Source organism: Cryptomeria japonica, unplaced genomic scaffold, assembly GCF_030272615.1.
Source record: "Cryptomeria japonica unplaced genomic scaffold, Sugi_1.0 HiC_scaffold_620, whole genome shotgun sequence".
Lineage (NCBI taxonomy): Eukaryota > Viridiplantae > Streptophyta > Pinopsida > Cupressales > Cupressaceae > Cryptomeria > Cryptomeria japonica.
The window spans coordinates 20,001-42,500 of NW_026729422.1; the positions used below are offsets into that span (position 1 = coordinate 20,001).

At 60.9% G+C, this 22,500-nt stretch overlaps 2 non-coding genes across 2 annotated transcripts; both read right to left on the reverse strand.

The window, feature by feature from the left end:
* Positions 1-3,495: 3,495 nt before the first annotated feature.
* Positions 3,496-3,614, reverse strand: LOC131872479 (5S ribosomal RNA). The gene has a single exon (XR_009370628.1). It is a non-coding gene; the product is annotated as a 5S ribosomal RNA (ribosomal RNA).
* Positions 3,615-11,430: 7,816 nt separating this feature from the next.
* On the reverse strand, positions 11,431-11,549 carry LOC131872480 (5S ribosomal RNA). Its single transcript, XR_009370629.1, has one exon. It is a non-coding gene; the product is annotated as a 5S ribosomal RNA (ribosomal RNA).
* Between the last annotated feature and the right edge of the window lie 10,951 nt (positions 11,550-22,500).

Here is a 22,500-nt window from a genome sequence, read left to right on the forward strand (position 1 = left end):
CCTCGCGTGCACCTTCGCCGGGGTGGGCACCTTGGTGTGCAGACCTTGGCTGGGTTGCGCGCCCTGGTGGGCACCATGGTGCGCACCAAGGAGCGCTCCGAAGTGTGCTCCAAGGTGCGGCCTGCACGAAGTCGGAGCCCGGTTTGCCCCGGGTGTGCACCTCGGGTGGGCACCTTGGTGCGCATGCCTTGCCTGGGCTGCGCACCAGGGCGGGCTCAAGATGGCACCCGCGTTCCTTTTTTTTCACTATCTTTCAAAACGGAAATTTTAAAATCTCATTTTTTTTTGCCTTTTTCTGGAAATTAGTGAAGGCAGCGCATCAAAGGTGCGCACCTCGCTGCCCACCACGGTGCGCAACGCCGGTGGGCACCCGGGAGTGCTTCGAAGTGTGCTCCAAGGTGCTGCGTGCACGTTGTCGGAGCCCGGTTTGCCCCGGGTGCGCACCTCGCGTGCACCTTCGTCGGGGTGGGCACCTTGGCTGGGTTTGCCCCGGCTGCGCTCCGAAGCGGGGTTATTGGAGCGCCGCCTCTTTTTTTGTCGGAGCGTTTGGTGGGGTTTCTCGCATTGGCTCTTCCGAGGCCCGGTTGCCACCCTGGCGCGCACGAAGTCGGAAGTAGGGTTAATTGCCCGGGTGCGCACCTTTGCCAGGGTGGGCACCTTACCTGGGCTGCGCACCAGGGCGGGCTCAAGATGGCACGCGCGTTCCGTTTTTTTCACTATCTTTCAAAACGGAAATTTTAAAATCTCCTTTTTTTTTTGCCTTTTCTGGAAATTAGTGAAGGCAGCGCATCAAAGGTGCGCACCTCGCTGCCCACCTTGGTGTGCTCTGAGGTGCGCACCCGGGAGCGCTACGAAGTGTGCTCCAAGGTGCGGCGTGCACGTTGTCGGAGCCCGGTTTGCCCCGGGTGCGCACCTCGCCTGCACCTTGGCCGGGGTGGGCACCTTGGCTGGGTTTGCCCAGGGTGCGCTCCGAAGCGGGGTTACTGGAGCGCCCCCTCTTTTTTTGTCAGAGCGTTTGGTGGGGTTTCTCGCATTGGCTCTTCCCAGGCCCGGTTGTTGGGTGCGCTCCCACCCTGGCGCGCGCGAAGTTGGAAGTTGGGTTAATTGCCCGGGCGCGCACCTTCGCCAGGGTGGGCACCTTGGTGCGCACACCTTGGCTGGGCTGCGCACCAGGGCGGGCTCAAGATGGCACCAGCATTCCCTTTTTCTCACTATCTTTCAAAACGGAAATTTTAAAATCTCGTTTTTTTTTTGCCTTTTATGGAAATTAGTGAAGGCATCGCATCAAAGGTGCGCACCTCGCTGCCCACCTTGGTGTGCTCCGAGGTGCCCACCACGGTGCGCAACGCCGGTGCGAACCCGGGAGCGCCCCGATGTGTGCTCCAAGGTGCGGCGTGCACGAAGTCGGACCCCGGTTTGCCCCGGGTGCGCACCTCGCGTGCACCTTGGTGCGCACACCTTGGCTGGGTTGCGCGGCCTGGTGGGCACCATGGTGCGCACCAAGGAGCGCTCCGAAGTGTGCTCCAAGGTGCGGCGTGCACGAAGTCGGAGCCCGGTTTGCCCCGGGTACGCACCTCGCGTGCACCTTCGCCGGGGTGGGCACCTCGGCTGGGTTGCGCGCCCTGGTGCGCACCAAGGAGCGCTCCGAAGTGTGCTCCAAGGTGCGGCGTGCACGAAGTCGGAGCCCGGTTTGCCCCGGGTGCGCACCTTCGCCGCGGTGCGCACCATGGCGTGCACGAAGTCGGAGCCCGGTTTGCCCCGGGTGCGCACCTCGCGTGCACCTTCGGCGGGGTTGCGCGCCCTGGTGGGCACCATGGTGCGCACCAAGGAGCGCTCCGAAGTGTGCTCCAAGGTGCGGCGTGCACGAAGTCGGAGCCCGGTTTGCCCCGGGTGCGCACCTCGCGTGCACCTTCGGCGGGGTTGCGCGCCCTGGTGGGCACCATGGTGCGCACCAAGGAGCGCTCCGAAGTGTGCTCCAAGGTGCGGCGTGCACGAAGTCGGAGCCCGGTTTGCCCCGGGTGCGCACCTCGCGTGCACCTTCGCCGCGGTGGGCACCATGGCGTGCACGAAGTCGGAGCCCGGTTTGCCCCGGGTGCGCACCTCGCGTGCACCTTCGCCGGGGTGGGCACCTCGGCTGGGTTGCGCGCCCTGGTGCGCACCAAGGAGCGCTCCGAAGTGTGCTCCAAGGTGCGGCGTGCACGAAGTCGGAGCCCGGTTTGCCCCGGGTGCGCACCTCGCGTGCACCTTCGCCAGGGTGGGCACCTCGGTGCGCACACCTTCTCAATGTTTTCTTGCCTTTTCTGGAAATTGGTGAAGGCAGCGCATCAAAGGTGCGCACCTCGGTGTGCTCCGAGGTGCGAACCCGAGAGCGCTCCGAGGTGCCCACGAAGTCGAAAGTCGGGTTAATTGCATTGTTTTCCCCGGGTGCGCTCCGAGGTGCGCAACATCGGCGCGCACCAAGGAGGGCTCCGAAGTGTGCTCCAAGGTGCGCACGATGGCGTGCACCTCTGGTGCGCACGATTCGGAGCTCGGTTTGACCGGGGTGCGCACACCTTGGCTGGGTTGCGCACCTTTTGTGCGCTCCAAGGTGCGCACGAAGTCGGAGCTCGGTTTGCCCCGGGTGCGCACCTTCGCCAGGGTGCGCACCTTGATGCGCACGCCTTGGCTGGGCTGCGCACCTTGGTGGGCGCCATGGTGCGCACCTTTCGTGCGCTCCAAGGTGCGCACGAAGTCGGAGCTCGGTTTGCCCCGGGTGCGCACCTTGGTGGGCGCCATGGTGCACTCCGAGGTGCCCAAGATTGGTGCGCACCAAGGAGCGCTCCGAAGTGCGCTCCAAGGTGCGCGCGAAGTCGAAAGTTGGGTTAATTGTCCGGTTTGCCTCGGGTGCGCACCTTGCGTGCACCTTCGCCAGGGTGGGCGCCTTGGTGCGCACACCTTGGCTGGGCTGCGCACACCTTGGCACCCGCGTTTCCTTCATTTTAAATTTTTTTTTTTTACAATCTCTCAAGTGGGAAATTCTATAATCTCAACTTTTTTTGCCTTTTCAGGAAACTTTTGAATGGAGCGCATCATTGGTGCGCTCCGAAGTGTGCTCCAAAGCTCTCTCCAGCTGCGTGCACCTGCCCCGGCCGCGCACCCGGCCCCGCCCAGCTTCGCTCACCTGTCCCGGGCGTCTGGTGCGGAACCTTAGAGTAAGAAACATCACCGTGCACCTTGGCCAACGTGCGCGACTCGACCGAGCGCGCACTGGCCGAGGTGCACACCGATTTCACCTGGGTGCGCGCGCAGCACCTCGGGCGCACCGGGGTGCGCGCACAACGCCCGGGTTGCACCGTGGCCTGTGTGCTCGGGGTGCCTCGGGTGCGCGCTCGGTGTCGCCCCCGCGCGCGCGGTAGTGCGGGCAGCGCACCCCGGCCCGGCCCGGCCCCGACGAGAACGCAAACGGGCAAAAGGTTTATTCAAATAGCATTGCGACGCCCGGCGAAAAACTAAAAAAGGGTGCAACACCGGGACTTCCCGGGAGGTCACCCATCCCAGTACTACTCCGGCCCAAGCGCGCTTAACTGCGGAGTTCTGATGGGATCCGGTGCACTAATGCTGGTATGATCGCACCCGTTATGAGCTTGTCGCAGTGTGTACTTAGCAAACCGCGACCCACGTGCGAATCCACCCCGGCCACCCACCCCCGTCGAGGTGCACACCCTCCCTCGCGAAGTGCGCCCCGTTCGCCAAGTGTGAGCCCTGCCCGGGTGCGCGCACCTTGCTAGGGCGTCGGGTGTGCACCCGGCCCGGCCTACGTGCGTGCACCTGGAGGGGGCGTCGTGTGCGTGCAGTGTCCCGTCTGCAACGCGGTGCCCACACACCACCTCGGGCGCAACGACCTGCGCTCACATGTGGGCCGAGTGCACCTTGGTGCATGTTCGGGGCGCCTCGGGTGCACGCTCGATCTTGCCCCGGTGCACCAAGGCGCTCGGTTTGCCCCGGGTGCGCACTTGGTGCAAGGTGGGCACCCAAAATAGGGATCAAGCACCAAAACACAAGTTTCGGGATGCAAAATGGGACCCAAGGACCACAAATGCGTTCCAAGACCCATGATGGGTCCACGAGAACAAAAATGTGTTCCGAGACTTAATAAACAAATATTGGGTTTTAGGAGAAGAAACATGCTCTGATGCCCAAAACGAGAATCGACCCCGAAAAGGCCACAGGCCAAAAGTGGGATGCGAGACAAAAAAAAATGGGACCCGAGGACCAAAATTGGGTTCCCAGGTCGAAGACAGGGCAACCGGACAAGAAACGACCTCTAAGGCTCGAAATGAGTCCCGACGACTAAAACTTGACAAGAAGCACCCATCAGGCACCCAACTCGACACCCATGGGATGCCGACCCACCCGGGCTTCCACCTAGCACACCTTGGCACCCACCCACCCTCGCACCCAACCTCGCACCCAACTTAGCACCTTTGAACCCACATTGGCACTCACCCTGACCCTGGCACCTTGGAACCCACATTGGCACTCACCTTGACCCTGGCACCCACCTTTGCACTCACCTTGGGACCCACCCTGGCTCCCACCTCGGCACCCACCCAGACACCCACCTTGGTTCCTTGGCACCCACCTTGGATCCTTGGCACCCACCCCGACACCCACCTTGGCACGCAACTTGGCTACTTGCCACCCACCTTGGCTCCTTGACGCCCACCCCGACAACCACCCCGTGACCTACCCTGGCTAGGGTTGGTGCACACCCACCCTGGTGCCCACCTTGGCACCCACCCTATGACCCACCTTGGCACGCACCTTAGTACCCACCCCGTTACCCACCCTAGGACCCACCCCGTGACCCACCTTGGCCAGGGTGGGTGCCTTGGTGCGCACAACTTGCCTGGGCTGCACACCAGGGCGGGCTCAAGATGGCACCCGCGTTCCGTTTTTTTCACTATCTTTCAAAACGGAAATTTTAAAATCTCATTTTTTTCTTTTTTTTGCCTTTTCTGGAAATTAGTGAAGGCAGCGCATCAAAGGTGCGCAATGCTGGTGCGAACCCGGGAGCGCTCCGATGTGTGCTCCAAGGTGCGGCGTGCACGAAGTCCGAGCCCGGTTTGCCCCGGGTGCGCACCTCGCGTGCACCTTCGCCGGGGTGAGCACCTTGGCTGGGTTGCGCGCCCTGGTGCGTACCAAGGAGCGCTCTGAAGTGTGCTCCAAGGTGCGGCGTGCACGAAGTCGGAGCCCGGTTTGCCCCGGGTGTGCACCTCGGGTGCGCACCTCGCGTGCACCTTCGCTGCGGTGGGCACCTTGGCTGGGTTGCGCGCCTTGGTGGGCACCATGCAGTGCACGAAGTCGGAGCCCGGTTTGCCCCGGGCGCGCACCTCCGCCAGGGTGGGCACCTTGGTGCGCACAACTTGCCTGGGCTGCGCATCAGGAAGGGCTCAAGATGGCACCCGCGTTCCGTTTTTTTCACTATCTTTCAGAACGGAAATTTTAAAATATCGTTTTTTTTTGCCTTTTCTGGAAATTAGTGAAGGCAGCGCATCAAAGGTGCGCAACGCTGGTGCGAACCTGGGAGCGCTCCGATGTGTGCTCCAAGGTGCGGCGTGCACGAAGTCGGAGCCCGGTTTGCCTCGGGTGCGCCCTGGTGGGCACCATGGTGCGCACCAAGGAGCGCTCCGAAGTGTGCTCCAAGGTGCGGCCTGCACGAAGTCGGAGCCCGGTTTGCCCCGGGTGTGCACCTCGGGTGGGCACCTTGGTGCGCATGCCTTGCCTGGGCTGCGCACCAGGGCGGGCTCAAGATGGCACCCGCGTTCCTTTTTTTTCACTATCTTTCAAAACGGAAATTTTAAAATCTCATTTTTTTTTGCCTTTTTCTGGAAATTAGTGAAGGCAGCGCATCAAAGGTGCGCACCTCGCTGCCCACCACGGTGCGCAACGCCGGTGGGCACCCGGGAGTGCTTCGAAGTGTGCTCCAAGGTGCTGCGTGCACGTTGTCGGAGCCCGGTTTGCCCCGGGTGCGCACCTCGCGTGCACCTTCGTCGGGGTGGGCACCTTGGCTTGGTTTGCCCCGGCTGCGCTCCGAAGCGGGGTTATTGGAGCGCCGCCTCTTTTTTTGTCGGAGCGTTTGGTGGGGTTTCTCGCATTGGCTCTTCCGAGGCCCGGTTGCCACCCTGGCGCGCACGAAGTCGGAAGTAGGGTTAATTGCCCGGGTGCGCACCTTTGCCAGGGTGGCACCTTACCTGGGCTGCGCACCAGGGCGGGCTCAAGATGGCACGCGCGTTCCGTTTTTTTCACTATCTTTCAAAACGGAAATTTTAAAATCTCCTTTTTTTTTTGCCTTTTCTGGAAATTAGTGAAGGCAGCGCATCAAAGGTGCGCACCTCGCTGCCCACCTTGGTGTGCTCTGAGGTGCGCACCCGGGAGCGCTACGAAGTGTGCTCCAAGGTGCGGCGTGCACGTTGTCGGAGCCCGGTTTGCCCCGGGTGCGCACCTCGCCTGCACCTTGGCCGGGGTGGGCACCTTGGCTGGGTTTGCCCAGGGTGCGCTCCGAAGCGGGGTTACTGGAGCGCCCCCTCTTTTTTTGTCAGAGAGTTTGGTGGGGTTTCTCGCATTGGCTCTTCCCAGGCCCGGTTGTTGGGTGCGCTCCCACCCTGGCGCGCGCGAAGTTGGAAGTTGGGTTAATTGCCCGGGCGCGCACCTTCGCCAGGGTGGGCACCTTGGTGCGCAAACCTTGGCTGGGCTGCGCACCAGGGCGGGCTCAAGATGGCACCAGCATTCCCTTTTTCTCACTATCTTTCAAAACGGAAATTTTAAAATCTCGTTTTTTTTTGCCTTTTATGGAAATTAGTGAAGGCATCGCATCAAAGGTGCGCACCTCGCTGCCCACCTTGGTGTGCTCCGAGGTGCCCACCACGGTGCGCAACGCCGGTGCGAACCCGGGAGCGCCCCGATGTGTGCTCCAAGGTGCGGCGTGCACGAAGTCGGACCCCGGTTTGCCCCGGGTGCGCACCTCGCGTGCACCTTGGTGCGCACACCTTGGCTGGGTTGCGCGGCCTGGTGGGCACCATGGTGCGCACCAAGGAGCGCTCCGAAGTGTGCTCCAAGGTGCGGCGTGCACGAAGTCGGAGCCCGGTTTGCCCCGGGTGCGCACCTTCGCCGCGGTGGGCACCATGGCGTGCACGAAGTCGGAGCCCGGTTTGCCCCGGGTGCGCACCTCGCGTGCACCTTCGCCGGGGTGGGCACCTCGGCTGGGTTGCGCGCCCTGGTGCGCACCAAGGAGCGCTCTGAAGTGTGCTCCAAGGTGCGGCGTGCACGAAGTCGGAGCCCGGTTTGCCCCGGGTGTGCACCTCGGGTGCGCACCTCGCGTGCACCTTCGCTGCGGTGGGCACCTTGGCTGGGTTGCGCGCCTTGGTGGGCACCATGCAGTGCACGAAGTCGGAGCCCGGATTGCCCCGGGCGCGCACCTCCGCCAGGGTGGGCACCTTGGTGCGCACAACTTGCCTGGGCTGCGCACCAGGAAGGGCTCAAGATGGCACCCGCGTTCCGTTTTTTTCACTATCTTTCAGAACGGAAATTTTAAAATCTCGTTTTTTTTTGCCTTTTCTTGAAATTAGTGAAGGCAGCGCATCAAAGGTGCGCAACGCTGGTGCGAACCTGGGAGCGCTCCGATGTGTGCTCCAAGGTGCGGCGTGCACGAAGTCGGACCCCGGTTTGCCCCGGGTGCGCACCTCGCGTGCACCTTGGTGCGCACACCTTGGCTGGGTTGCGCGCCCTGGTGGGCACCATGGTGCGCACCAAGGAGCGCTCCGAAGTGTGCTCCAAGGTGCGGCGTGCACGAAGTCGGAGCCCGGTTTGCCCCGGGTGCGCACCTCGCGTGCACCTTCGCCGCGGTGGGCACCATGGCGTGCACGAAGTCGGAGCCCGGTTTGCCCCGGGTGCGCACCTCGCGTGCACCTTCGCCGGGGTGGGCACCTTGGTGTGCAGACCTTGGCTGGGTTGCGCGCCCTGGTGGGCACCATGGTGCGCACCAAGGAGCGCTCCGAAGTGTGCTCCAAGGTGCGGCCTGCACGAAGTCGGAGCCCGGTTTGCCCCGGGTGTGCACCTCGGGTGGGCACCTTGGTGCGCATGCCTTGCCTGGGCTGCGCACCAGGGCGGGCTCAAGATGGCACCCGCGTTCCTTTTTTTTCACTATCTTTCAAAACGGAAATTTTAAAATCTCATTTTTTTTTGCCTTTTTCTGGAAATTAGTGAAGGCAGCGCATCAAAGGTGCGCACCTCGCTGCCCACCACGGTGCGCAACGCCGGTGGGCACCCGGGAGTGCTTCGAAGTGTGCTCCAAGGTGCTGCGTGCACGTTGTCGGAGCCCGGTTTGCCCCGGGTGCGCACCTCGCGTGCACCTTCGTCGGGGTGGGCACCTTGGCTGGGTTTGCCCCGGCTGCGCTCCGAAGCGGGGTTATTGGAGCGCCGCCTCTTTTTTTGTCGGAGCGTTTGGTGGGGTTTCTCGCATTGGCTCTTCCGAGGCCCGGTTGCCACCCTGGCGCGCACGAAGTCGGAAGTAGGGTTAATTGCCCGGGTGCGCACCTTTGCCAGGGTGGGCACCTTACCTGGGCTGCGCACCAGGGCGGGCTCAAGATGGCACGCGCGTTCCGTTTTTTTCACTATCTTTCAAAACGAAAATTTTAAAATCTCCTTTTTTTTTTGCCTTTTCTGGAAATTAGTGAAGGCAGCGCATCAAAGGTGCGCACCTCGCTGCCCACCTTGGTGTGCTCTGAGGTGCGCACCCGGGAGCGCTACGAAGTGTGCTCCAAGGTGCGGCGTGCACGTTGTCGGAGCCCGGTTTGCCCCGGGTGCGCACCTCGCCTGCACCTTGGCCGGGGTGGGCACCTTGGCTGGGTTTGCCCAGGGTGCGCTCCGAAGCGGGGTTACTGGAGCGCCCCCTCTTTTTTTGTCAGAGCGTTTGGTGGGGTTTCTCGCATTGGCTCTTCCCAGGCCCGGTTGTTGGGTGCGCTCCCACCCTGGCGCGCGCGAAGTTGGAAGTTGGATTAATTGCCCGGGCGCGCACCTTCGCCAGGGTGGGCACCTTGGTGCGCACACCTTGGCTGGGCTGCGCACCAGGGCGGGCTCAAGATGGCACCAGCATTCCCTTTTTCTCACTATCTTTCAAAACGGAAATTTTAAAATCTCGTTTTTTTTTTGCCTTTTATGGAAATTAGTGAAGGCATCGCATCAAAGGTGCGCACCTCGCTGCCCACCTTGGTGTGCTCCGAGGTGCCCACCACGGTGCGCAACGCCGGTGCGAACCCGGGAGCGCCCCGATGTGTGCTCCAAGGTGCGGCGTGCACGAAGTCGGACCCCGGTTTGCCCCGGGTGCGCACCTCGCGTGCACCTTGGTGCGCACACCTTGGCTGGGTTGCGCGGCCTGGTGGGCACCATGGTGCGCACCAAGGAGCGCTCCGAAGTGTGCTCCAAGGTGCGGCGTGCACGAAGTCGGAGCCCGGTTTGCCCCGGGTACGCACCTCGCGTGCACCTTCGCCGGGGTGGGCACCTCGGCTGGGTTGCGCGCCCTGGTGCGCACCAAGGAGCGCTCCGAAGTGTGCTCCAAGGTGCGGCGTGCACGAAGTCGGAGCCCGGTTTGCCCCGGGTGCGCACCTTCGCCGCGGTGCGCACCATGGCGTGCACGAAGTCGGAGCCCGGTTTGCCCCGGGTGCGCACCTCGCGTGCACCTTCGGCGGGGTTGCGCGCCCTGGTGGGCACCATGGTGCGCACCAAGGAGCGCTCCGAAGTGTGCTCCAAGGTGCGGCGTGCACGAAGTCGGAGCCCGGTTTGCCCCGGGTGCGCACCTCGCGTGCACCTTCGGCGGGGTTGCGCGCCCTGGTGGGCACCATGGTGCGCACCAAGGAGCGCTCCGAAGTGTGCTCCAAGGTGCGGCGTGCACGAAGTCGGAGCCCGGTTTGCCCCGGGTGCGCACCTCGCGTGCACCTTCGCCGCGGTGGGCACCATGGCGTGCACGAAGTCGGAGCCCGGTTTGCCCCGGGTGCGCACCTCGCGTGCACCTTCGCCGGGGTGGGCACCTCGGCTGGGTTGCGCGCCCTGGTGCGCACCAAGGAGCGCTCCGAAGTGTGCTCCAAGGTGCGGCGTGCACGAAGTCGGAGCCCGGTTTGCCCCGGGTGCGCACCTCGCGTGCACCTTCGCCAGGGTGGGCACCTCGGTGCGCACACCTTCTCAATGTTTTCTTGCCTTTTCTGGAAATTGGTGAAGGCAGCGCATCAAAGGTGCGCACCTCGGTGTGCTCCGAGGTGCGAACCCGAGAGCGCTCCGAGGTGCCCACGAAGTCGAAAGTCGGGTTAATTGCATTGTTTTCCCCGGGTGCGCTCCGAGGTGCGCAACATCGGCGCGCACCAAGGAGGGCTCCGAAGTGTGCTCCAAGGTGCGCACGATGGCGTGCACCTCTGGTGCGCACGATTCGGAGCTCGGTTTGACCGGGGTGCGCACACCTTGGCTGGGTTGCGCACCTTTTGTGCGCTCCAAGGTGCGCACGAAGTCGGAGCTCGGTTTGCCCCGGGTGCGCACCTTCGCCAGGGTGCGCACCTTGATGCGCACGCCTTGGCTGGGCTGCGCACCTTGGTGGGCGCCATGGTGCGCACCTTTCGTGCGCTCCAAGGTGCGCACGAAGTCGGAGCTCGGTTTGCCCCGGGTGCGCACCTTGGTGGGCGCCATGGTGCACTCCGAGGTGCCCAAGATTGGTGCGCACCAAGGAGCGCTCCGAAGTGCGCTCCAAGGTGCGCGCGAAGTCGAAAGTTGGGTTAATTGTCCGGTTTGCCTCGGGTGCGCACCTTGCGTGCACCTTCGCCAGGGTGGGCGCCTTGGTGCGCACACCTTGGCTGGGCTGCGCACACCTTGGCACCCGCGTTTCCTTCATTTTAAATTTTTTTTTTTTACAATCTCTCAAGTGGGAAATTCTATAATCTCAACTTTTTTTGCCTTTTCAGGAAACTTTTGAATGGAGCGCATCATTGGTGCGCTCCGAAGTGTGCTCCAAAGCTCTCTCCAGCTGCGTGCACCTGCCCCGGCCGCGCACCCGGCCCCGCCCAGCTTCGCTCACCTGTCCCGGGCGTCTGGTGCGGAACCTTAGAGTAAGAAACATCACCGTGCACCTTGGCCAACGTGCGCGACTCGACCGAGCGCGCACTGGCCGAGGTGCACACCGATTTCACCTGGGTGCGCGCGCAGCACCTCGGGCGCACCGGGGTGCGCGCACAACGCCCGGGTTGCACCGTGGCCTGTGTGCTCGGGGCGCCTCGGGTGCGCGCTCGGTGTCGCCCCCGCGCGCGCGGTAGTGCGGGCAGCGCACCCCGGCCCGGCCCGGCCCCGACGAGAACGCAAACGGGCAAAAGGTTTATTCAAATAGCATTGCGACGCCCGGCGAAAAACTAAAAAAGGGTGCAACACCGGGACTTCCCGGGAGGTCACCCATCCCAGTACTACTCCGGCCCAAGCGCGCTTAACTGCGGAGTTCTGATGGGATCCGGTGCACTAATGCTGGTATGATCGCACCCGTTATGAGCTTGTCGCAGTGTGTACTTAGCAAACCGCGACCCACGTGCGAATCCACCCCGGCCACCCACCCCCGTCGAGGTGCACACCCTCCCTCGCGAAGTGCGCCCCGTTCGCCAAGTGTGAGCCCTGCCCGGGTGCGCGCACCTTGCTAGGGCGTCGGGTGTGCACCCGGCCCGGCCTACGTGCGTGCACCTGGAGGGGGCGTCGTGTGCGTGCAGTGTCCCGTCTGCAACGCGGTGCCCACACACCACCTCGGGCGCAACGACCTGCGCTCACATGTGGGCCGAGTGCACCTTGGTGCATGTTCGGGGCGCCTCGGGTGCACGCTCGATCTTGCCCCGGTGCACCAAGGCGCTCGGTTTGCCCCGGGTGCGCACTTGGTGCAAGGTGGGCACCCAAAATAGGGATCAAGCACCAAAACACAAGTTTCGGGATGCAAAATGGGACCCAAGGACCACAAATGCGTTCCAAGACCCATGATGGGTCCACGAGAACAAAAATGTGTTCCGAGACTTAATAAACAAATATTGGGTTTTAGGAGAAGAAACATGCTCTGATGCCCAAAACGAGAATCGACCCCGAAAAGGCCACAGGCCAAAAGTGGGATGCGAGACAAAAAAAAATGGGACCCGAGGACCAAAATTGGGTTCCCAGGTCGAAGACAGGGCAACCGGACAAGAAACGACCTCTAAGGCTCGAAATGAGTCCCGACGACTAAAACTTGACAAGAAGCACCCATCAGGCACCCAACTCGACACCCATGGGATGCCGACCCACCCGGGCTTCCACCTAGCACACCTTGGCACCCACCCACCCTCGCACCCAACCTCGCACCCAACTTAGCACCTTTGAACCCACATTGGCACTCACCCTGACCCTGGCACCTTGGAACCCACATTGGCACTCACCTTGACCCTGGCACCCACCTTTGCACTCACCTTGGGACCCACCCTGGCTCCCACCTCGGCACCCACCCAGACACCCACCTTGGTTCCTTGGCACCCACCTTGGATCCTTGGCACCCACCCCGACACCCACCTTGGCACGCAACTTGGCTACTTGCCACCCACCTTGGCTCCTTGACGCCCACCCCGACAACCACCCCGTGACCTACCCTGGCTAGGGTTGGTGCACACCCACCCTGGTGCCCACCTTGGCACCCACCCTATGACCCACCTTGGCACGCACCTTAGTACCCACCCCGTTACCCACCCTAGGACCCACCCCGTGACCCACCTTGGCCAGGGTGGGTGCACCCACCCTGGTGCCCACCTTGGCACCCACCCATCCTAGCACCCAGCCTGTGACCGGGCTTGGAACCCAACCTTGCACCCGCACCCGTCTTGGCCAGTGTGGGTGCGCACCCATCCTGGCACCCACGTTGTGACACACCCTTTAACCCACGCACCCTAGCACCCACGTTGGCACCCACCTTGGAACCCAACCTAGCAACTTGGCACCCACCCCGTGACCCACCTTGGCATCCACCATAGCAGTCGCCGACTTGGCACCCACCTCGGCACCCACCTTGACACTTGTGGACCCACCTTGCCACTCACCCTAGCATCGACCCATCCTAGCACCCACCCTGGCACCTTTGCACCCTAGCACTCACCCATCCTAGCACCTAACCTGTGACCCACCTTGACACTCACCCTCGCACCCACCTTGGAACCCAACCTAGCACCCACCCACCCTGACACCAACCCTAGCACCTACCCACCCTTGCACCCACCCTGTGACCCATCTTGGCACCCACCCATCCTACCACTCAACCTATCACCCACCTTCTCACCCACCTTGGCATCCACCTTAGCACCCACCCACACTGGCACCTTGGCACCCACCTCGGGCAAGGTGGGTGCACACCCACCCTGGCACCCAATTTAGAACCCACCGAGCATGTTACCCACCTTGGCACCCACATTGCAGCCCACCCTAGTACCCACCCTATGACCCACATTGGCATCCACACCCTAGCACCCAGGCACCTCGACACCCGCCTTGACACCCACCCTAGCACTGAACCTGTGACCCACCTTGGAACTCACCCTAGAACCCACCCACCCTGTGAACCACCTTGGCATCCACCTTAGCACCCACCCACCTTGGCACCCACCCACCTTGGCACCCACTCTAGCACTCACCCATCCTAACACCCAACTTGTTACCCACCTTGGCACCCGCCCTCGCGTCCACCTTGAAACCCACCCTAGCACCCACCCACGCAGGAGCCCACCTTGGCACCCAACCTAACACCCACGCATCCTGGCACCCAACTTGTGACCCACCTTGGAACCCACCCTAGTACCCACCTTTGAACCCACTATATCACCAACCCACCTTGGCACCCACCCTATGACCCTCTTTGGAATCCACCCTAGCACGCACCCACCCTGGCACCCACCATGGAGCGCACCCTAGCACCCACCCACCTCGGCACGCACCTCAACACCCACCTTGGTGTGCGCACTGCGCCAACCTCTCAAAGACCCTATGTGGTGCGCTCCAAAGTGTACACCTTTGGTGCGCTCCAAGGTGCGCACCTTTGGTGCACACCGAGGTGCACACCAAAGTGTGCACCGAGGTGAGCACCAAAGTGCACTCCAGGGTGCACACCAAGGCGTGCACCTTTGGTGCGGTCAATGCAAACGAATTCGGAAGTTGGGGTCGATGTCCTAATCGCTGCTGCAGACTACACGTATGAGAATCGGACAAATAGCTTTATATAGGGGAGGTGTTGCGTTTGATGGGTCGACTCCCCTGGTTGTGTGCACTGCACCAACTTCAAAGACCCTGTCTTGTTTAAGAAGTCAAAAGTTGGGGTGGATGTCCTAATCATTGCTGCAGTCTACGCATGTATGAGAATCAGACAAATAGCTTATATAGGGGAGGTGTTGCATTCGGTGGGTTGACTCCCCTGGTTGTGCGCACTGCGCCAACCTCAAAGACCCCGCATAGCAGAAGAAGTCGGAAGTCGGATTTTGGTGAGCACCAAGGCGTGCACCTTTGGTGCGGTCAACGCAGACGAATTCAGAAGTTGGGGTGGATGTCCTAATCGTTGTTGCAGGCTACACATGTATGAGAATCAGACAAATAGCTTATATAGGGGAGGTGTTGGGTTTGATGGGTCAACTCCCTTGGTTGTGCGCATTACGCCAACCTCAAAGACCTTGTTTTCGTTAAGAAGTCAAAAGTTGGGGTCAATGTCCTAATGGCTCCTGCAGGCTACACATGTATGAGAATCGGACAAATAGCTTATATAGGGGAGGTGTTGGGTTTGATGGGTCGACTCCCCTGGTTGTGCGCATTACGTCAACCTCAAAGACCTTGTTTTCGTTAAGAAGTCAAAAGTTGGGGTCGATGTCCTAATTGCTCCTGTAGACTACACATGTATGAGAATCAGACAAATAGCTTATATAGGGGAGGTGTTGGGTTTGATGGGTTGACTCCCCTAGTTGTTCGCATTACACCAACCTCAAAGACCTTGTTTTCGTTTAGAAGCCGAAAGTTGGGGTCGATGTCCTAATTGCTCCTGCAGGCTACGCATGTATGAGAATCAGACAAATAGCTTATATAGGGGAGGTGTTGGGTTTGATGGGTCGACTCCCCTGGTTGTGCGCATTGCGCCAACCTCAAAGACCCTGCATTGCGGATGAAGTCGAAAGTCAGAGTTTGGTGTGCTACAAGGTGTGGTCGAAGGTGCTCACCTAGGTGTGCACCTTTGGAGCACAGGAAAAGTGCCCTCCAAAAGTGCGCACCTTTGGAGTGCACAAAAGTGCCCTCCAAAAGTGCGCACCTTTGGAGCGCAGAAAAGTGCCCTCCAAAAAGTGCCCTCCAAAAGTGCGCACCTTTGGAGCGCAGAAAAGTGCCCTCCAAAAAGTGCCCTCCAAAAGTGCGCACCTTTGGAGCGCAGAAAAGTGCCCTCCAAAAAGTGCCCTCCAAAAGTGCGCACCTTTGGAGCGCAGAAAAGTGCCCTCCAAAAAGTGCCCTCCAAAAGTGCGCACCTTTGGAGCGCAGAAAAGTGCCCTCCAAAAAGTGCCCTCCAAAAGTGCGCACCTTTGGAGCGCAGAAAAGTGCCCTCCAAAAAGTGCCCTCCAAAAGTGCGCACCTTTGGAGCGCAGAAAAGTGCCCTCCAAAAAGTGCCCTCCAAAAGTGCGCACCTTTGGAGCGCAGAAAAGTGCCCTCCAAAAAGTGCCCTCCAAAAGTGCGCACCTTTGGAGCGCAGAAAAGTGCCCTCCAAAAAGTGCCCTCCAAAAGTGCGCACCTTTGGAGCGCAGAAAAGTGCCCTCCAAAAAGTGCCCTCCAAAAGTGCGCACCTTTGGAGCGCAGAAAAGTGCCCTCCAAAAGTGCGCACTTTTGGTGCGCACCAAGGCGCTGGTTCGGTCGTTGCAGGCGAGTTCGGAAGTTGGGGTCGATGTCCTGAGCGGAGGTGCAAACTACACAGGTGTCGGAATCGGACAAATAGCTTATATAGGGGAGGTGTATGCTTCGATGGGTCGACTCCCCAGGTTGAGCGCACCGCGCCAACCTCAAAGACCCTACGGTATGGATGAAGTCGGAAGTTGGGTCCGATGACCGATTCGATTAGTAGGTATGCTCATGAGGTCGGAATTTGGGTCCGATGACCTGCCATGTGCAGGAAGGCGAATGTTGACACTGTGCGTTGCAAGGTGCACACCAAGGCGCTGGTGCGGTCTTTTTAGTCGAGTTCGGAAGTTGGGGTCGATGTCCTGATCGGAGGTGCAAGCTACACAGGTGTGGGAATCGGACAAATAGCTTATATAGGGGAGGTGTATGCTTCGTTGGGTCGACTCCCCGGGTTGAGCGCACCGCGCCAACCTCAAAGACCCTACGGTATGGATGAAGTCGGAAGTTGGGTCCGATGACCGATTCGATATGTAGGCATACTCGCGAGGTCGGAATTTGGGTCCGATGACCTGCCACGTGCAGGAAGGCGAATGTTGGCACTGTGCGTTGCAAGGTGCGCACCAAGGCGCTGGTTCGGTCGTTGGAGGCGAGTTCGGAAGTTGGGGTCGATGTCTTGATCGGAGGTGCAAACTACACAGGTGTGGGAATCGGACAAATAGCTTATATAGGGGAGGTGTATGCTTCGTTGGGTCGACTCCCCGGGTTGAGCGCACCGCGCCAACCTCAAAGACCCTACGGTATGGATGAAGTCGGAAGTTGGGTCCGATGACCGATTCGATATGTAGGCATACTCGCGAGGTCGGAATTTGGGTCCGATGACCTGCCATGTGCAGGAAGGCGAATGTTGGGACTGTGCGTCGCAAGGTGCGCACCAAGGCGCTGGTGCCGTCGTTGCAGTCGAGTTCGGAAGTTGGGGTCGATGTCCTGGTCAGAGGTGCAAACTACACAGGTGTGGGAATCGGACAAATAGCTTATATAGGGGAGGTGTATGCTTCGATGGGTCGACTCCCTGGGTTGAGCGCACCGCGCCAACCTCAAAGACCCTACAGTATGGATGAAGTCGGAAGTTGGGTCCGATGACCGATTCGATACGTAGGCATATTGGCGAGGTCTGAATTTGTGTCCGATGACCTGCCATGCGCAGGAAGGCGGAATTTGGGTCCGATGACCGAGTTGATGGCGTGCCATGCGCAGAAAGGCGGAATTTGGGTCCGATGACCGAGTTGATGTTGATGGCCCGCCATGCACAGGAAGGCGGAATTTGGGTCCGATGACCGATTTGAAGGCGTGCCATACGCAAAAAGGCGGAGTTTGGGTCCGATGACCGAGTTGATATTGATGGCCCGCCATGCGCAGGAAGGCGGAATTTGGGTCCGATGACCTGACATACGCATGGAGTCCGACTCGGGGGCCGATGTTCGATTCGATGACTTGCATTGTGGGTAAAGTCGGAAGTTGTGGTCTTTGACCCGATTCGATGACCAGACTTCGGCTGCTTGAGAATCGGACAAATAACTTATATAGGGGAGGTAGTGTTCTCGAGCATCCTCCCCCCGTGCCCGTTTATGTCGATTGATGCTGGTGCTCGACTGGTTGGAGCGCTCGGATGCAAAAATCTTGCACCAGGATTTATCGATTGTGATGGACACGGCAAGTCTCCTGATTGCTATGCAGGAGCTCATCGTGAATCTCTATGCGGCCTTGGTATGGACTCGACCTGCGGAATGGTTCGGCAATGGTAGTCGCTCCAACACGTCCTTGCAATGGCCACAGAGGTGATTCGACTAGAGCTCCAGTCTAGCTTTTGGGTTGCTTGGCGGACTGGTATAGCCGCGATCGAGTTCCGGCCATGAACGTTTTAGATAGCTCTTGGGCTTTCTGGGACGGAAGTCGGAAGTTTGGGCTGTTGTCCGATTTGATGACCATTCTTCGGATGTGTGAGAATCGGACAAATAACTTATATAGGGGACTGTGTTGTCTCACGCAGCCCCCTCCGTGCCCCTCTATCTCGACCGATGTTGGTGCTTGAAAGGGTTGGGATCGCTCGGATTTATAAACGTGCACCACCATTTGTCGAGTGTGAGGGACGCGGCAGGTCTCCTAAATGCTATGCGGGCGCTCTCTGAGAATCTCTATCCGGCCTCGACACAGACTAGTCTTGCTGAATGGTTTGGCACTGGTAGTCGATCCAACACGTCGTTGTTGTGGCCGCCTAGGCGATTCGATTCGAGCCCCCGTCTAGCTTTTGGGTTGCTTGGCGGATTTTGCCCTATCCGCAAGTGAGCTCGGTCCCTAAACGTTCGAGAAACCCGATTGCTATGCGCCGACTCTCTTTCTTGCGAGCCTCCATCTAGCTTTTGGGTCTCTACGGAACGGAAGTCGGAATCTGGGACCGTTGTTTGATTCGACGAGGCAGACTACGGTTGTGCGAGAATCGGACAAATAACTTATATAGGGGAGGTGTTGACTGGAGCATTCTCCCCCGTGCCCCTCTAACTCGACCAATGCTGGCGCTCGAACGGTGGTAGCGCTCGGATTTTCATTGAGCGCCAGCATTGGTCGATTTAGAGGGGCATGCGAGATTCCCGAATGCTATGCGAGGGCTCTAACGGAAATGTCTATTGGTTTCGGTATGGATGCAATTGCGAGTGGTTCGGCAAAGGTAGTCGTTCCGATGCGTCCATGTCGTGGCCAAATCGATAATTCGATTTGAGCCCTCGTATAGCATTTGGGTCTCTCGATGTGATTCCGCATTCCAGTCCCTTTGGGCACTGCTTGAGCCGCATCCCAGGGGGTTCCCTTCCCAATAATCTGCCTCGCAACCCGATTGCTATGCGGTGAGGCTCCTCGGCCGCCTCGGAACTATCTGTGTATCAGACGCATCGCGGGATAAGGGGTTGGCAACGGTAGTCGCCCCAAGCGCGTCCGATGCTTGGACCATTCCGAGGCGGCCCTGAAGCCTCTTCCGTCTAGCCGTTGGGTCCTTCTCGCCGCATCCCTCGCCTCGCACCCCGATTGCTATGCGGTGAGGCTCCTCGGCCGCCTCGGAACTATCTGTGTATCGGACGCGTCGCGGGATAAGGGGTTGTCACTGGTAGTCGCCCCAAGCGCGTCCGATGCTTGGACCATTCCGAGGCGGCCCTGAAGCCTCTTCCGTCTAGCCGTTGGGTCCTTCTCGCCGCATCCCTCGCCTCGCACCCCGATTGCTATGCGGTGAGGCTCCTCGGCCGCCTCGGAACTATCTGTGTATCGGACGCGTCGCGGGATAAGGGGTTGTCATTGGTAGTCGCCCCAAGCGCGTCCGATGCTTGGACCATTCCGAGGCGGCCCTGAAGCCTCTTCCGTCTAGCCGTTGGGTCCTTCTCGCCGCATCCCTCGCCTCGCACCCCGATTGCTATGCGGTGAGGCTCCTCGGCCGCCTCGGAACTATCTGTGTATCGGACGCGTCGCGGGATAAGGGGTTGTCACTGGTAGTCGCCCCAAGCGCGTCCGATGCTTGGACCATTCCGAGGCGGCCCTGAAGCCTCTTCCGTCTAGCCGTTGGGTCCTTCTCGCCGCATCCCTCGCCTCGCACCCCGATTGCTATGCGGTGAGGCTCCTCGGCCGCCTCGGAACTATCTGTGTATCGGACGCGTCGCGGGATAAGGGGTTGTCACTGGTAGTCGCCCCAAGCGCGTTCGATGCTTGGACCATTCCGAGGCGGCCCTGAAGCCTCTTCCGTCTAGCCGTTGGGTCCTTCTCGCCGCATCCCTCGCCTCGCACCCCGATTGCTATGCGGTGAGGCTCCTCGGCCGCCTTGGAACTATCTGTGTATCGGACGCGTCGCGGGATAAGGGGTTGTCACTGGTAGTCGCCCCAAGCGCGTCCGATGCTTGGACCATTCCGAGGCGGACCCGAAGCCTCTTCCGTCTAGCCGTTGGGTCCTTCTCGCCGCATCCTTCGCCTCGCACCCCGATTGCTATGCGGTGAGGCTCCTCGGCCGCCTCGGAACTATCTGTGTATCGGACGCGTCGCGGGATAAGGGGTTGTCACTGGTAGTCGCCCCAAGCGCGTCCGATGCTTGGACCATTCCGAGGCGGACCCGAAGCCTCTTCCGTCTAGCCGTTGGGTCCTTCTCGCCGCATCCCTCGCCTCGCACCCCGATTGCTATGCGGTGAGGCTCCTCGGCCGCCTTGGAACTATCTGTGTATCGGACGCGTCGCGGGATAAGGGGTTGTCACTGGTAGTCGCCCCAAGCGCGTCCGATGCTTGGACCATTCCGAGGCGGACCCGAAGCCTCTTCCGTCTAGCCGTTGGGTCCTTCTCGCCGCATCCCTCGCCTCGCACCCCGATTGCTATGCGGTGAGGCTCCTCGGCCGCCTTGGAACTATCTGTGTATCGGACGCGTCGCGGGATAAGGGGTTGTCACTGGTAGTCGCCCCAAGCGCGTCCGATGCTTGGACCATTCCGAGGCGGACCCGAAGCCTCTTCCGTCTAGCCGTTGGGTCCTTCTCGCCGCATCCCTCGCCTCGCACCCCGATTGCTATGCGGTGAGGCTCCTCGGCCGCCTTGGAACTATCTGTGTATCGGACGCGTCGCGGGATAAGGGGTTGTCACTGGTAGTCGCCCCAAGCGCGTCCGATGCTTGGACCATTCCGAGGCGGCCCCGAAGCCTCTTCCGTCTAGCCGTTGGGTCCTTCTCGCCGCATCCCTCGCCTCGCACCCCGATTGCTATGCGGTGAGGCTCCTCGGCCGCCTTGGAACTATCTGTGTATCGGACGCGTCGCGGGATAAGGGGTTGTCACTGGTAGTCGCCCCAAGCGCGTCCGATGCTTGGACCATTCCGAGGCGGCCCCGAAGCCTCTTCCGTGTAGCCGTTGGGTCCTTCTCGCCGCATCCCTCGCCTCGCACCCCGATTGCTATGCGGTGAGGCTCCTCGGCCGCCTTGGAACTATCTGTGTATCGGACGCGTCGCGGGATAAGGGGTTGTCACTGGTAGTCGCCCCAAGCGCGTCCGATGCTTGGACCATTCCGAGGCGGACCTGAAGCCTCTTCCCTCTAGCCGTTGGGGCTTTCTCGCCGCATCCCTCGCCTCGCACCCTGATTGCTATGCTGTGAGGCTCCTCGGCCGCCTTGGAACTATCTGTGTATCGGACGCATCGCGGGATAAGGGGTTGGCAGTGGTAGTCGCCCCAAGCGCATCCGATGCTTGGACCATTCCGAGGCGGCCCTGCAGCCTCTTCCGTCTAGCCGTTGGGGCCATCTCGCCGCATCCCCCACCTCGCACCACGATTGCTATGCGGTGAGGCTCCTTGGCCGCCTCGGAACTATCTGTGTATCGGACGCATCGCGGGATAAGGGGTTGTCACTGGTAGTCGCCCCAAGCGCGTCCGATGCTTGGACTATTCCGAGGCGGCCCTGCAGCCTCTTCCGTCTAGCCGTTGGGGCCATCTCGCTGCATCCCCCACCTCCTCGGCCGCCTCGGAACTATCTGTGTATCGGACGCATCGCGGGATAAGGGGTTGGCAGTGGTAGTCGCCCCAAGCGCGTCCGATGCTTGGACTATTCCGAGGCAGCCCTGCAGCCTCTTCCGTCTAGCCTTTGGGGCCATCTCGCCGCATCCCTCGCCTCGCACCCCGATTGCTATGCGGTGAGGCTCCTCGGCCGCCTGGGAACTATCTTCGTATCGGACGCATCGCGGGATAAGGGGTTGTCACTGGTAGTCGCCCCAAGCGCGTCCGATGCTTGGACTATTCCGAGGCGGCCCTGTGGCCTCTTCCGTCTAGCCGTTGGGGCCATCTCGCCGCATCCCCCACCTCGCACCCCGATTGCTATGCGGTGAGGCTCTTCGGCCGCCTTGGAACTATCTTCGTATCGGACGCATCGCGGGATAAGGGGTTGTCACTGGTAGTGGCCCCAAGCGCGTCCGATGCTTGGACTATTCCGAGGCGGCCCTGCAGCCTCTTCCGTCTAGCCGTTGGGGCCATCTCGCCGCATCCCCCACCTCGCACCCCGATTGCTATGCGGTGAGGCTCCTCGGCCGCCTTGGAACTATCTTCGTATCGGACGCATCGCGGGATAAGGGGTTGTCACTGGTAGTCGCCCCAAGCGCGTCCGATGCTTGGACTATTCCGACGCGGCCCTGTGGCCTCTTCCGTCTAGCCGTTGGGGCCATCTCGCCGCATCCCCCACCTCGCACCCCGATTGCTATGCGGTGAGGCTCCTCGGCCGCCTTGGAACCATCTTCGTATCGGACGCATCGCGGGATAGGGGGCTGTCACTGGTAGTCGCCCCAAGCGTGTCCGATGCTTGGACCATTCCTAGGCGGCCCTGAAGCCTCTTCCGTCTAGCCGTTGGGGCCTTCCCGCCCCATCCCTCGCCTCGCACCCCCGATTGCTATGCGGTGAGGCTCCTCGGCCGCCTTGGAACCATCTGTGTATCGGACGCATCGCGGGATAAGGGGTTGGCACTGGCAGTCGCCCCAAGCGCGTCCGATGCTTGGACCATTCCGAGGTGGCCCTGAAGCCTCTTCCGTCTAGC